The sequence below is a fragment of the Biomphalaria glabrata genome, chromosome 13 (genome assembly GCF_947242115.1).
Source record: "Biomphalaria glabrata chromosome 13, xgBioGlab47.1, whole genome shotgun sequence".
NCBI lineage: Eukaryota > Metazoa > Mollusca > Gastropoda > Planorbidae > Biomphalaria > Biomphalaria glabrata.
In genome coordinates, this window is record NC_074723.1 from 17,426,011 (window position 1) to 17,440,000 (window position 13,990).

The 13,990-nt window shown below is 33.9% G+C and overlaps 1 long non-coding RNA gene across 1 annotated transcript; it reads right to left on the reverse strand.

The window, feature by feature from the left end:
* Positions 1–11,959: 11,959 nt before the first annotated feature.
* Positions 11,960–13,787, reverse strand: LOC129922247 (uncharacterized). Its single transcript, XR_008774185.1, has 3 exons — positions 13,407–13,787; positions 12,663–12,739; positions 11,960–12,383 (listed from the first exon to the last, which is right to left on the reverse strand). It is a non-coding gene; the product is annotated as an uncharacterized LOC129922247 (long non-coding RNA).
* Between the last annotated feature and the right edge of the window lie 203 nt (positions 13,788–13,990).

Below are 13,990 nucleotides of genomic sequence, written 5' to 3' on the forward strand. Positions count from 1 at the left end.
AATTCCAGGTATCTTGTTACCTTTACAAATAATAGAGCTAAATGGCGAGTATTATATGGCTACACTAATTAACCTTGAAGCAAAATTTACAGAATCGAGTATAACAGATCTAAAAGTTATTCTTAATAATGCTAAAATAGTCCATTATTCGGGTGTGGCGTCTATAATTTCAGAATTAAACTTCACACTCGAGTTATTACCCCTCTATTCATCTTTCCTCAATCCAATGGAAACTCTCTTTTTATTTCCAGCTAATCCTTTTGCTTTCACATAAAACATAAACAAAAAATAATGACGTAATATCATATAATATCAACACATCCTTCCTTTTGAAATTATTATCACACCCTTCCTTTTAAAGTTTTTAAGAGTGATATCTACTAGCATTTGCGGGGCCCTATGCGAAACGGATCGCGCGGGGCCTAGTCTGGGTAGGGATAAGCAAAATGTCATTATTATTATTTTTTTTTTTGAATTAGAAAATAGGCCTACTTTCGTCTTTGTAATAAATTTTTATCAAATGAAAGCTCACAATACCGCATACTCAGGCCACTTCCATTACGTCATGTGAGAGATCATTCTCAAACACTGGCGGATCCAGGGGGGGGGCGGTAGGGGCGATCGCCCCCCTTCACTCGGCCGACCCCACACCCCCCCAAGGGGGGGGGGGCGGACGAATTTTAGTATAGAATTCACACAATTTGTATACGAATTTATTATTATTACTTATGTTAATAATATATACTAATTATTTATATTTCAACCTATTTTTAGATTATTTCGCCCCCCCCTCTAGTATTTTGGCGGATTTGGTAGGGTCGGAAGGGGGCGATGGCATCAATTAGCCCCCCCCCCACCATAAACTTTCGAGTGTGGGGGCGGTCCTATTATTTGCAGAAATCACAGCTTGCTAACAGAATCAATTAAATATCTATATGATTAAAACTTGTTATTGGTATTTTAACCGGTCCTTATATTATGTCGTTCACCTGTTGGCCGATTGGAAGGGGAGGAGAGAATACCTCTACTGCCCTTCCCATCTAAACCATTTGAGTGGGGGGAGCGGTCCTACTTTTATGGAGAAATCATAGTATGTGAACAAAATTAGTCGAATATCTATATAATATAAACAGGTGGAAGTGCGATACATGCAATCCCCTTCCCCCCCATCGAACAAACCAATACTTTTTCTTTTTGTATTATAGTATGAAATTACAAAATTTAAAAAATCTGTCACTAATATAATTTATATTCTATAAAGTAAATTCTTATATCGAGTCGCCCAACCTCTATTCTTTAATGCAAAATGCAATCATTAGCAGAAATTATAAAAAGGAGCGAGGATTAATCGTCTTTATTTTACCGCCCTTCCCCTTTCCAGACACATGGTTCATACAGCTTAAGTAAAATTAAATTCCAGACATTTTCCAGACTTTTTCCAGACTTTCAAAAAAAATTTCCAGACTCAAAAAATTCATCAAATCGTACCAATTTTTAAAAAGAAAAATAATATATGATTAAATAAAAAACATTTTCTTTACTTACATAAAGAGATTAATATATACATATATACAGATGATGAAAAACTCAACAGTCTAAAAGCTCCTGGAGCTTTGACTGTATTGTTCTTTCTAAAACAACCAGTTCAGCTGACTTGACTTTAGCCTCGTGGCGCATGTCATTAGATTTTGATAAAAGCTTAAAATTTTGTTTAGCTTCTGCCTCATCTGCATATTTGTCAGCCGATGACCTTAAAAATTTTTCTTCTTCCATGAGCTTTTTCCGTTTTGCTTTCAAGTCTGACAGCTCATCATCATGTCTTTTTCTTTTCAAACTTTTGGCCATCTCAGCTTTTTTAGTCTTTTGTTTTTCCAAATATTGATTATAGTTCTGACGTCCAGAGGCAGCAGCTGTCAGTAAAGGTTTGGTAATGGCTACATCTAACACACCACCATTTACTTTTAAAAAGTCACATATTCTTCTCTGTGCAATTAAAGTTTCCTCATGCATATTTTCAATCATGACTTCTTTGTTATGTGAAAATCCTCTTTCAACAGTCGCCTGGCCATGAGATAACAATAGTAAGGGTCTCAAAACACCCCAGAGAGCTGTATCAAGTGGTTTAAAATTGTTGTATAAAAAATCATCCAAACGCTCTGTTGCTGGGTGAAACAATTCAAACTTTGGTTTCAAATTGTTTTCTTCCAAAGCTTCCAGGCATTTGACAAATTTGTTGTAAATCTGGTCACATTCATTTAAAGAAATCCTTCCTGAATCTCCCAGAATTATTAACAAATCCCTAAATCGGGAAGCTGCTAGTTGGGGAGATGATGCCATCAATGATGGATTCAGACAGGACAGTTTCTGTACTAAACGAATCATAACTGGTGACTTGTCTAGTAATTTAGCCACCAGACTTGAAATAAATTGCCTGCACTCATTTTTTAGAGTCATTATTTGCAGATCTGTTGCCTTAATCTTCTGCAACACCTTAGACGAAGCAATTCCTATCTCAATTTTTGAATATGCCAAAAAGATGTCCTTACTTTTAAGATCAAGAGCAATAAGATCACGTGGACTTTTTAATTTGCTCAGTGTTTCAGCCTGAAGTATCCTTCTTAGCAAAGATTTAATTGTGGTGAACAAATCTTCAGCAATGAATGGCATCATAGGTGAATCCGTCTGATATTTAGTCAGAAAAGGCTGGAGTTCTTGTGCAATGGACAAAAAAATTTGAGCCTTGGCTTCTAGCAGAGCATCAGCAGCAAAGTCCACAAGATTTTTGTATGACTTACATGTGGGTTCTTTAGATTTATCACCCTTTATTTTGTTTAAGAACACTTTCACTGCTGGCCATATTTGTAGAGCTCTCTGAATAGTAGGAACATTTTCCAGCCATCTGTGTCCACAAAATCTCAAAGCAAATGTACTTGTCCCTGTAAGATTAATAAAATCTTCCCGTCTAGCTGGACTGTCTTTAAACAACCAGTGTAATGCTGACAGCCAGGATCCAATATCCCAGGATGTGGCAGAATGGCCTGCTTTAAATGAGTTGTGGACAATGTGGAGTCCACAAGATCCCACATTCAAAAGTTTTACAGAAGACTCTTGCATAAGCTCTGCCTGAAAGATGTCAAAAACTTTCCAGTTGATGTTTGGACCATCCATGGAAAGCTGTAGCAGTCCACCTCTATTAAAGAATCTGCTAGATTCTCTTAATTTATCTAGGAGGTCATCAGCCCTTGAATGGCCTAGAAAATATGACATGTGGTATCTTGTTGTTATACTACTGCCATTCCAATAACGCACATGAACATCTAGCTGCTTTGATTGTAGTGGGCCATTTAGTGTCTCATCAAACAAAAGCACATAATCTTTTTCAGAGAGGACAGCCTTTCGTTGTAATTCAGCCAAGTATGGGGATATGCCAAACGTTGACATATATGCTGCCTTCCTTTCTGAGCAGGAAAAACCAGAAGCAATAGCTGAGTCAGGAAACATTTTTTTGTACAGATCCGAACTACTGTTGCTACTGTTAAAAGAATGGTGCTTTTCCACCAAGTTCAAACAGTGAAGCACTTCAGCAGTCAAAACACTATCTCCAGTAGCAAGGAGTGGTTTTTTAGAAGATGAAGTTGTGGGTGAGTTGGCTAAAGAAGATGGTTCAGTAGATGCATGCGAGGATGTTGATTTTCTGAAACGAGGAAAAAAAAAAAAAGTAAATACAAGCTAAATTTTTAAAAAGTAAATTTATACACATCTTGGTTATATTATTGAATTTAGAAACTACCAGATCTATTCAAGTTCCAAAATTTAGATGAATAAATGAATAAATAATAAGAATCATTACCCTTTTTTTTTTCATAATCTCACTACAATCACAATGTGACTACAGTCATAGAATAATACTCTTTTAAGTTTACTAAACTACATTCTAGATCAGAAGATCTAATATATCTACTAGATCTAGGATAGATCTATAGCTTTTCTAGACTGTCTAGAGATCTATTTGAGTTCTTAGAATGTCTTAGATGAAATGACTAGGTCTAGATCTAGAATAAAATAAATCTATAATAAATTAGATTTAGACGTGACCTAGACTTTTAATTAATCCAAGTCTAATAAGTAATATAGATCTAGATCCACAACTTAAACTAGGTTACATCTAGATCTATATGTTACAATATGTAACATTAGTATTAGTACATAGATCTAGAATCTATCTAGATATAGATCTACCATCTACTAACATAGATTCTAATCCAATTGTAAATAAATATATAGATCTAGATCTAATATATAGCTCTAGTAACTCTAGTTGATAAAAAATACTCACCTAAATGTAGTAAAATAGTCAACCATCACAGGTATCTTTCCTTCCTCAACCTTCTGAATGCGATCAACTTCTCGTTTGTGGTTTAGACCTTTTGCATGGCTTTTTAAAGCATGTTCACCCATATTAGAAACATCAAAGGTTTTTTTACAAATACGGCAGACAGCATTGCGAACATTTTTAGGATCACTTTGTAACCATAGTTTATATTCTATTTTTTCAAGCCACTGATTCGAAAAATAACATTTTCCCATTTTCACACAAGTCACAGAAAAAACAAAATAGGCCGTGTCTAGAGTCACGATATATGTTATCAACCGCCAGACTGACAAGACAATGCAGGAATCATCAATGATACGGATTCAAATAAACGGATGTTTTAGTAGATCTAGTCATGCGCAGAACGCGCCTTTCCGCCGGATGCATTACTACATTTAAATATGGATTTCCAGGCTAGCCGCTATCATTATAAAACGAAACCGAGACTTTTTTTTTTTTTGCGTGAAATATTTTTTCTTTTTTTTTTTAATTCCAGACTTTTTCCAGACATTTTTGTTCAGTCGGAGTGAAAAGTACTGATTTTCCAGACTTTTTTCAGACTGAAATTCATTTTTAAAAATTCCAGACTTTTTCCAGACTTTCCAGACCGCGTACGAACCCTGCAGACAGAGTTTGTGTAATTTCACATGAATTTATCATAACTATTTTAAGAAAGACTTTGCTTTGGAAAAGTTATAATTCAAACGAATTTTTCAATATAACAGTCATGGTTGAGATGAGTTCAAAAGCCAGATAATCTTTTCCTAGTCGACTTTTTCCAACCTTTACTCTATCTCATATTTTTCTAGTTAAAAAAAATTTAGGACTATAACTCACAATTTATGCTTACATTTTATTGAATATTATTAATCGAATTTTTTTTTTCGGCGGCGATCCTCAAAGCCTTAATCTAAATATGTTGGGTATCTTATCTTTTCAAAGAACAAATCGGTTGTATTTGCAATGTATTAAGGGACTATAAATTCATATTAGAATATTTTTCCACATTATTTAAAAGTTCCTTTATAATAGAATGAATAATGAGCTGTAGGTCAGGAGAATGCGTTACTGCAGTGAAGAATGCCAAAAAACGCTTTAAGAGTTGAGGCTTCACCCCGAATATCACTGATGAATAATAAGCTGTAGATGTCAGGAGAATGCGTTTCTGCAGTGAAGAATGCAAGAAAACGCTTTTGGCGTCAGGGCTTTACCCCAAACCCCACTAATAAGTAATAAGCTGTAGATGTCAGGAGAATGTGTTTCAGCCATGAAAAATGCAAGAAAACGCTTTTGGCGTCGGGGCTTTGCCCCAAACCCCACTAATAAGTAATAAGCTATAGATGTCAGGAGAATGCGTTTCAGCCGTGAAAAATGCAAGAAAACCACACCGATAAATAATGAGCTATAGATGTCAGGAGAATGCATTTCTGCAGTGAAAAATGAAAGAAAACGCTTTTGGGTGTCGGGGCTTCGCCCCGAACCCCACTGACGTAACTTACAGCGCTTTCCCAGACCCCCAAGTTTGCAAGAGAAAGGCCTCAACATGACTGTTTTTTTTTTCTTTTTTTTCTTTCGCCGAAGATTGAGAAAGTCTTATTTTATTCTCATATATCGAATATATATATATATATATATATATATATATATATATATATATATATATATATATATATATATATATATATATATATATGCTGTACGCACGTTTATGCATAGGGTTAGGGTTTACTTGGCGTTAGGGTTAGGGTTTGGGAAAAAATCGCCCCCCCCCCACTCCAAAGTTCTGGATCCGCCAGTGTTCTCAAAGCTCAAGCTCATCAAAAAGTATCTCAGGAGCACAATGACGCAAGAAATTAGAAAGGCTTATCATGGTTTTAATGTCAGTGAAGTCACAAATACTAGAAAGTATCGATGTAGTTGATGTTATAGATGTCTTTGCTGCACAGAATGCACGACGTGAAGCGATATCAATTTAGATTTGTCACTTGTGCAATATTTAACTATTAAACACCGGTATTATTCATTAAGAGTCTTGATGATTACTTTTTGTTAAGTTTACTGATATACTGAACCAATTTGATTTGGGGCTTATTTATTTTTGAGTACATTATCTCATGTCATATGTCGAATGTCAAAATGCAAGGGGCCCCCAAAGAGGTCAATCCCCCGGGCCCCCAAATCCCTAGTTACGCCCCTGGGGAGCTGGGTCACGTGGGTGTCGTTTATAGTCTGCTGCTTTGGTGAGAGGGAATATAATATGATACGCATAAACTAAAAGAGATTATAATATGATAAGTCAAAACTAAATGAGATTATAATATGATAAGTCAAAACTAAATGAGATTATAATATGATAAGTCAAAGAGATTATAATATTATAAGTCAAAACTAAAAGAGATTATAATATGATAAGTCAAAGAGATTTTAATATTATAAGTCAAAACTAAAAGAGATTATAATATGATAAGTCAAAAACTTTCTCTTCCCCCCCCCCACCCTAAAACCAGTACAAAGAGATAAGCTTTCAGTAGCTTATCAGAGTAAAACAAACAAAAGTTCTGCTCCTGTTGGCTAAAGGTGTTTATTTCTTTGAGTCCTTTATCCTTTTTTTTATATTCATCGACTCAGCCAATGTTGCTTTTTTTTTACATAGCATGTAGAACACCATATTCGTGTACATGATGGTTCGAACCCCACTCACGTCACAAACATGTGCAATAAACGTGTACCCCTGCCCCGTCTTAAAACATAAAGCCAGATTTTTTTAAAATTAAGGCTACTTGTCTAGATTCAGATCTACTACCGGGACCAAATAATTACGTTCTGTGGTTTCTCTTCTCTTTCTAGGTTTATCTGTAAGTAAGACGCGAGTCAATACAACTATTCCTCTGGTCTGTTATTTTACTGAGCGGCTTAATACACGTACATTTTATGTTTGTAAACATTGAACTAATTCTAACTATAAACGGTACATATCGATAGAGTACATTGACATAGTGAAATAAAGTAACTTACCAGAGTTCGAAGAGTCTGGCTCAAGAACTAAAGCCAAGTGAGACACACAGGGCGATCCAGTAGGTTATAGATAGTGATGGGCAAAAGTTAACTAAAAAGTTGCTAACTTTTAGTTTAACTAAAAAAAATTAGTTAAGGCCAAAGTTTAATTAAAAAAAAAAAGTTTAGTTAAAATCCTAGTTTAATTAATTTTTTTTAGTTACAAACTAAAAAGTTTAATTACAAATTTTACAAACTTTTTTAACAGACATACCAATAAATATTTAGATCTATGTAATTTGGACAATATATGTAATAAATAATAGAGAGGAGAAATAACTAGAGGGTGCACAGGTCACTAGAAAGCCTTTTGACCTTTACCCTATAATGGTCGCTATTCCCGCCAATTCAATGTATTTGAAAGGCGAGAAAAATAAACGTGTTCATTATATTCTAGCAAGTTTCGCTGCTTGATAAATCCTGATAATTCCTTGCTTCTATTGATCTACATTTTGTTGCTTTTTTTTTTAAACACCAGTGTGTTCCTGTATAGTTGCAGACAAAGAATTTTGCTTTACTATAGATCTAAAAGAAATGTCGACTCTTTCTATTTTATTTTAAAACTTTTTACTAGTAGATAGATCTAGAGTCTAGTCTATTAGTATTAGAATTAGTCTAGACTACTATAGTCATAATAGTCTATATTTAATTATTTTAGTCTCTAGGCTTAAGTAGAGTCTAACTCTTAGTAGTCTTAGATCTAGATGTAAATTTAAAATTATAAGTCAATAATATAGATCTTGGTAGTTTCGTATTCCCCCCGAGTCACGTGGTTGTGTGTATACAACGCGCACCGTGCTTAGTTTTAGTTAGTTTGTAGTGGGAATCTGAAGCGTTTTAAGTCAATATTTAGTGGTTTCAATTTACTCATTAGCGCTAAACTATAATTTGTTAATAACAGGAGAATCTACAGATAATTTTTTTTTTATAGTTTCAACTAAAACAAATAGTTAAACCTTTGATAGAAGGTACCGAAGCGTTGGCCTATAATCTGCCATACTGAGATCAAGATTTCTTGATCTACAATGAATGACTACACTTACAGTTCTTAGCGTTCGGGTAACCAGTCCTAGAAAAAAAAGTAACACTTTCATCCCCCCCCCCTTTTTCCTCTCTGCCCAAAAGTAAATAAGCTTGAACTTGAGTGTGTGTATTGGTGGTCAGATAGCTCTAGGGCTAGTGTGTAGTCGATATGTCGACTAGTTGTTATAAAAGATAAAAAGACTGCCATGTGTTTTCCTTGTGCGTAATAGGCTTCAGTTGTTTAGCGAACAAATAACATATCTGATAGTCAAGGATAAATCGAGATCTACTCTTACAGTTACACAGGCCAAATGTGTCTTACCCCGCCCTTTCATTGTTAAATTTGGTTTCTAAGTAATAAAATAGATCTAGATCTATTTCGTCAACGCATTTTTGAAACTTTAATGTAACATTTTGTGAATTTCTTAAAAATGATAGAACTTTTAATAACATAATAATACATCATGTATCCAACACAATAACCGGAAAATGAAATACATAACGTTAAAAAATAGCTGAAGTTTATGAAAATAACAATGTTTCAACTAATTTTGCCCATCACTATCTAAAGGTAACTTATATTAGAACTTGGACAATTACTTCTAATTTCTTTCTATAATAGTATTCTAATTCTAGTGATTCTATTAAGATCTACATCTATCCCATAAAGACATTTAAATCTTGTTTCATGTGCACAAATAAATGTTTATTACATTTTGCTAAAGAGATTGGTTGTGCTTTATATTTTTCATGTTTGGCTGCTTCGTCCTTAAAAAAGGTCAAAATAGTTTGTAAAAGTTTAACTAAAGTTTCTTAGTTTAGTTTAACTAATTTTTTCAATTTGTGATTAACTAAAAGTTTAATTACTTTTTTTTAGTTCAAACTTAGTTTTAGTTTAACTAAAAAAATTTAGTTTAGTTCCCATCACTAGTTATAGAGCAATTCGACTCGTTTAAAAAAAAAAAGGCGTACTGTCATAGTTTTCTTTTTTTAAATACTCAAGAGAAAGGTGTGTGTGTGTGGGGGGGTAAATAGAGGTGAGGGGAGTTAGGTAAGTGCAGCCCCACCCCACCCAAGTGTTTCAGAAGCATTGGCTCCTTGACATTGATTGTTTTTTTTTTAAATAGACACGGGTCTAGATATTTAATAAAAACACAATAGGAAAAGGGAGGGGAGAAGAAAGGCACTGTACAGCGAGGACGGAAGAGAGGCCTTGGACAGACTGCACAGCGAGGACGGAAGAGAGGCCTTGGACAGACTGCACAGCGAGGACGGAAGAGAGGCCTTGGACAGACTGTACAGCGAGGACGGAAGAGAGGCCTTGGACAGACTGTACAGCGAGGACGGAAGAGAGGCCTTGGACAGACTGTACAGCGAGGAGGAAAGAGAGGCCTTGGACAGACTGCACAGCGAGGAGGGAAGAGAGGCCTTGGACAGACTGCACAGCGAGGAGGGAAGAGAGGCCTTCGACAGACTGCACAGCGAGGAGGGAAGAGAGGCCTTCGACAGACTGCACAGCGAGGAGGGAAAAGAGTGATGAGGCTTTCCACAGTATTCAATTGTTATGGTTGTAAATATTGACAAGTCACAGGTTTAAAAAACAAACAATTATAGACGTCTGGTATCTTTATTGTAATCATAGTGTTAAAGCAGACGAGAGATCAACAGACTGATCTGTAATAGATTATGAAGACTTTAATCTTGATTGACAGACACTAATATGTCAAGACATTATCCCATATTCATATCCTTCTCTCCTTATCTTTCTCTTTCCACACGCATGCGCACCATTCCACATGCACACTTTCTTGCGCATGTAACACATACATCGTGACCTCCGTGTATTTACTTAATATACACACTAAGTGATTGTGTTAGCATTAGCGCTTAGGCGAAGTGTTGTAAAATGTAACACAACCAACATGTAGTTGTTGTCCTCATAACTATAAACAGACGTATTATTAAAGTAGACAAATTACTAGATTTAGACTTAGATTCTCATAACTATAAACAGACGTATTATTAAACTAGACAAATTACTAGGTCTAGAATTAGATCCTCATAACTATAAACAGACATATTAAAGTAGATTAAGTACTAGATCAGACTTAGATCCTCATAACTATAAACAGACGTATTATTAAAGTAGACAAATTACTAGGTCTAGAATTAGATCCTCATAACTAAACAGACGTATTAAAGTAGATTAAGTACTCAGACTTAGATCCTCATAACTATAAACAGACGTATTATTAAAGTATTAAAGTAGACTAATTACTAGGTCTAGACTTTATGTATTTACTTAATATACACACTAAGTGATTGAAGACTGCTTTGAGTGTGTTGTAAACTGTAGTGTGTTGTAAACTGAACTGTAGCACACCTGGCTGAATGTTTGCATTAAAAGTGCTTAGGCTAAGTGATATAGTCTGTAACTCATTAACGTGTAGTCATGTATGTTATGACTTTTCTATAAACAGTATTACACCTACATATGTTATTAGAATATAAAATTGATCAGTTGCTTTACAACTTAATGTACACACTAATGATAACAAGCATCACAACAGAAATAACACAACATGAAAACAAATGTGTGGTGTTATATAGCAATTTTATTTGCAGACAAAGGATACCACTTTAATGAGTTAAGTTTTTATTGCAATTGCTTTATGAACATATATATGGAAAAAAAAATTTCAATAATTTAAAATACACATTTTAAAAATACAATGATTACATATAATGTTAATGTGATTTAAATATATGGATGGCTGCCTGTTCAAGCGGTTTGCTCATATAATGCTAATGTTATTTAAATTATATATTATATATATATGGATGGCTGCCTGGTGGAGCGGCTTGCTCTCCGGACTGTCGCTTAGATTTATTGATGGTCCCAAGTTCAAACCCTGGCCGCTCCCATCCCCAGTCATGCAGTCATTAAATTTCTTTAGAACCACATGAACACAATAACCAGCAACATATCTTATCTTATAGATTACACAAGTTACTTCAAAAAACAAGATAATTACCCTTAATATAACATCTAACAGTTAGACTTACAGAGAACCTTTATGATGTTTTGATGAATCATTAAAATTAGGAAAGATAGAAGAAATATTTTCATCTTTTTGATTTATCCCACTGTATCTTAAACCTTTAAATATATGTAGTGTACATGGTCAATAACTTATATAAGCAGGAATCTGCAGGATGTGGGTAGACAATACTTAATTTAGATAGTCCATAAAAAGTGACATGGTCTTCTTATTTAGTCCTGTTTGGTTTAAGTCAATTTAATATATTTATTTCATTGTCATTTTTTTGTATTTGTGTACTTAGTGTTTTCTTTAATAGCATTTAAAAACTGTTAGTATTGTTGGTAAAATTTTTTGTAGAATATTGTTCTATGAGTTCTAACAAATTAGTAATTTCATAAATGTAGGATACAGTTTTAAGAAGTAGCTTATCACCTTTACCAAATACTTGTTTAAAAAAAAAACATCAAAGAGATGTACCAAGAACAATAGAATATATATATACTACCTTAACTGGACCAGAACCTTTACAATATACATAAATCATACACTCCTCTTGACAAAGAACATCCAAAACGAAGACACATTTATATTTCTTACACTATCTTGAAATTCACTGAAATCACTGATATGTTTTTTTTACTATTATATCCTTATATGTTTGACATGTTTCGGATGTTCCTTCAGAGTTGACGACAGGGGATGGGAGCGGGCAGGGTTTGAACCAGAGACATCGATAAATCCAAACTACAGTCCAGCACGCAAACCACAAGACCAGGCAGCCATCCTGCGACTTCCTGAGACTTAACACTTTTTTTAATGCACTCTCTACTTTTTCATGTGTAGTAGCTAGTCCACAATACTTCATCGTCTTCAAAATGTTAACGGCAGATCTGAAAGTTAAATAAAGTTTACTATTAATATTTTTTAGATGAAATGCAAACTGTAAATAAATACTGTATATAATATAATAATATCAAACATTTATTAGAATATCTATTGATAGAATCGTTATTAAATTAATAGATTCACATAGTTCTAGCCTAAAGTAGTATTTACTTCCTAGCAATAGCCTCTTTTTATAGTCTTGTTGATCATCAAAAGCATAAAAAATGTAAATTATTTATAATACTAATATTATATGCTAGATGCTAGTAATAATTATTACTTACTTTAGAGTATTCCTTTATAGTACGTAATCCTTCAATACTGTCCATGATACTTCGTCTTGAAAATGTTAATGGCAGATCTGAAAGTTTACAATTAATTTTTTTGAAATGAAATGCAAACTGTATAAAATATAAAATAAAATGTATATATTAGGCCTATATTAACATCTAACATTTACTAGAATAATTTGGTATATACCGAGGTATAAAATATGACAGATCTAATAGTAACTGTCTAACAGTCTAATAGAATGAGTCTATGTAACTATAGAATACTAGTAATAGACTACAATAGATTATAGATCTGTACTTCTACTGATTATTATAATATATATATCTATATAAAATATATATATATATGTATCTCTATCTATTATAAATCTAGATCTATAAGTTACTACCTGACTGTCTATTTGTACTTCTATATAATATAATATACGGACTATAACTATACTATGCTATTGGTATATAAACAAGATCTAGACTCTATAATTATTGACAGAATCGTTATTAAATGAATAGATTTACAATTAGATCTACATCGTCCTAGCCTAATTTGTAAAGTCATAAATCTAGATCAAGTATTCATTATGATTCAATGCCAAGGCCTAGGCTAGGCCTAGATTTCTGGGTCTACCCACTTTGACTTTATATAATGATTAGGCCTATCATGTTAATCATCAAAAGCATAAAAGTCAATTAATTATGTATAATGTTAATATGCTGGATCTAGAAATATTTACTTACTTTAGAGTACTCCTTTAATGGTACGTAGATCTAACTAATCCTTCTACTAAGCCAAAGGTATTACCGCTGGCCATTTTTTTCTTTCTATGCCACCATTCATCATCTTTTCGACTTTTGGTAATCGGAAAGCATATCTGCTAGTAGTGCTAGATCTAGATCCTTTACAAAACGAGACATTTGTTCACCATTGTAGATCTAGAGTTTTAATCCGTGATGAATATTTTGAAAAGTCTAAATCATATTTAGATGAAGATTCTATTTGTTTCAAAAGAAATCTTTCTGTCTATGTAAACTACACACCAACACAGTGGACTGAGTGGTTACGTACACACGCATCAATCAGTGACGCATAACCTTGGCCTCTGACCAGTGATGACGTAGGCCGCGACCTGGTCAGAGCTAGGCTTTCTATGTCGAAGGCGCCGCACACATACCAAGATGGCTTTTAGATCTCACATTACTTTCACCTATCTGTTATTTTAGCTATTACTCACATTTACTTTCTCCTCTCTTCCGTTAGCTCTATCTTTCACTCTTTTTCTTTCTTTTTCTCTTTCTATCTTTTTTTCTCTTTCTATTCTTCT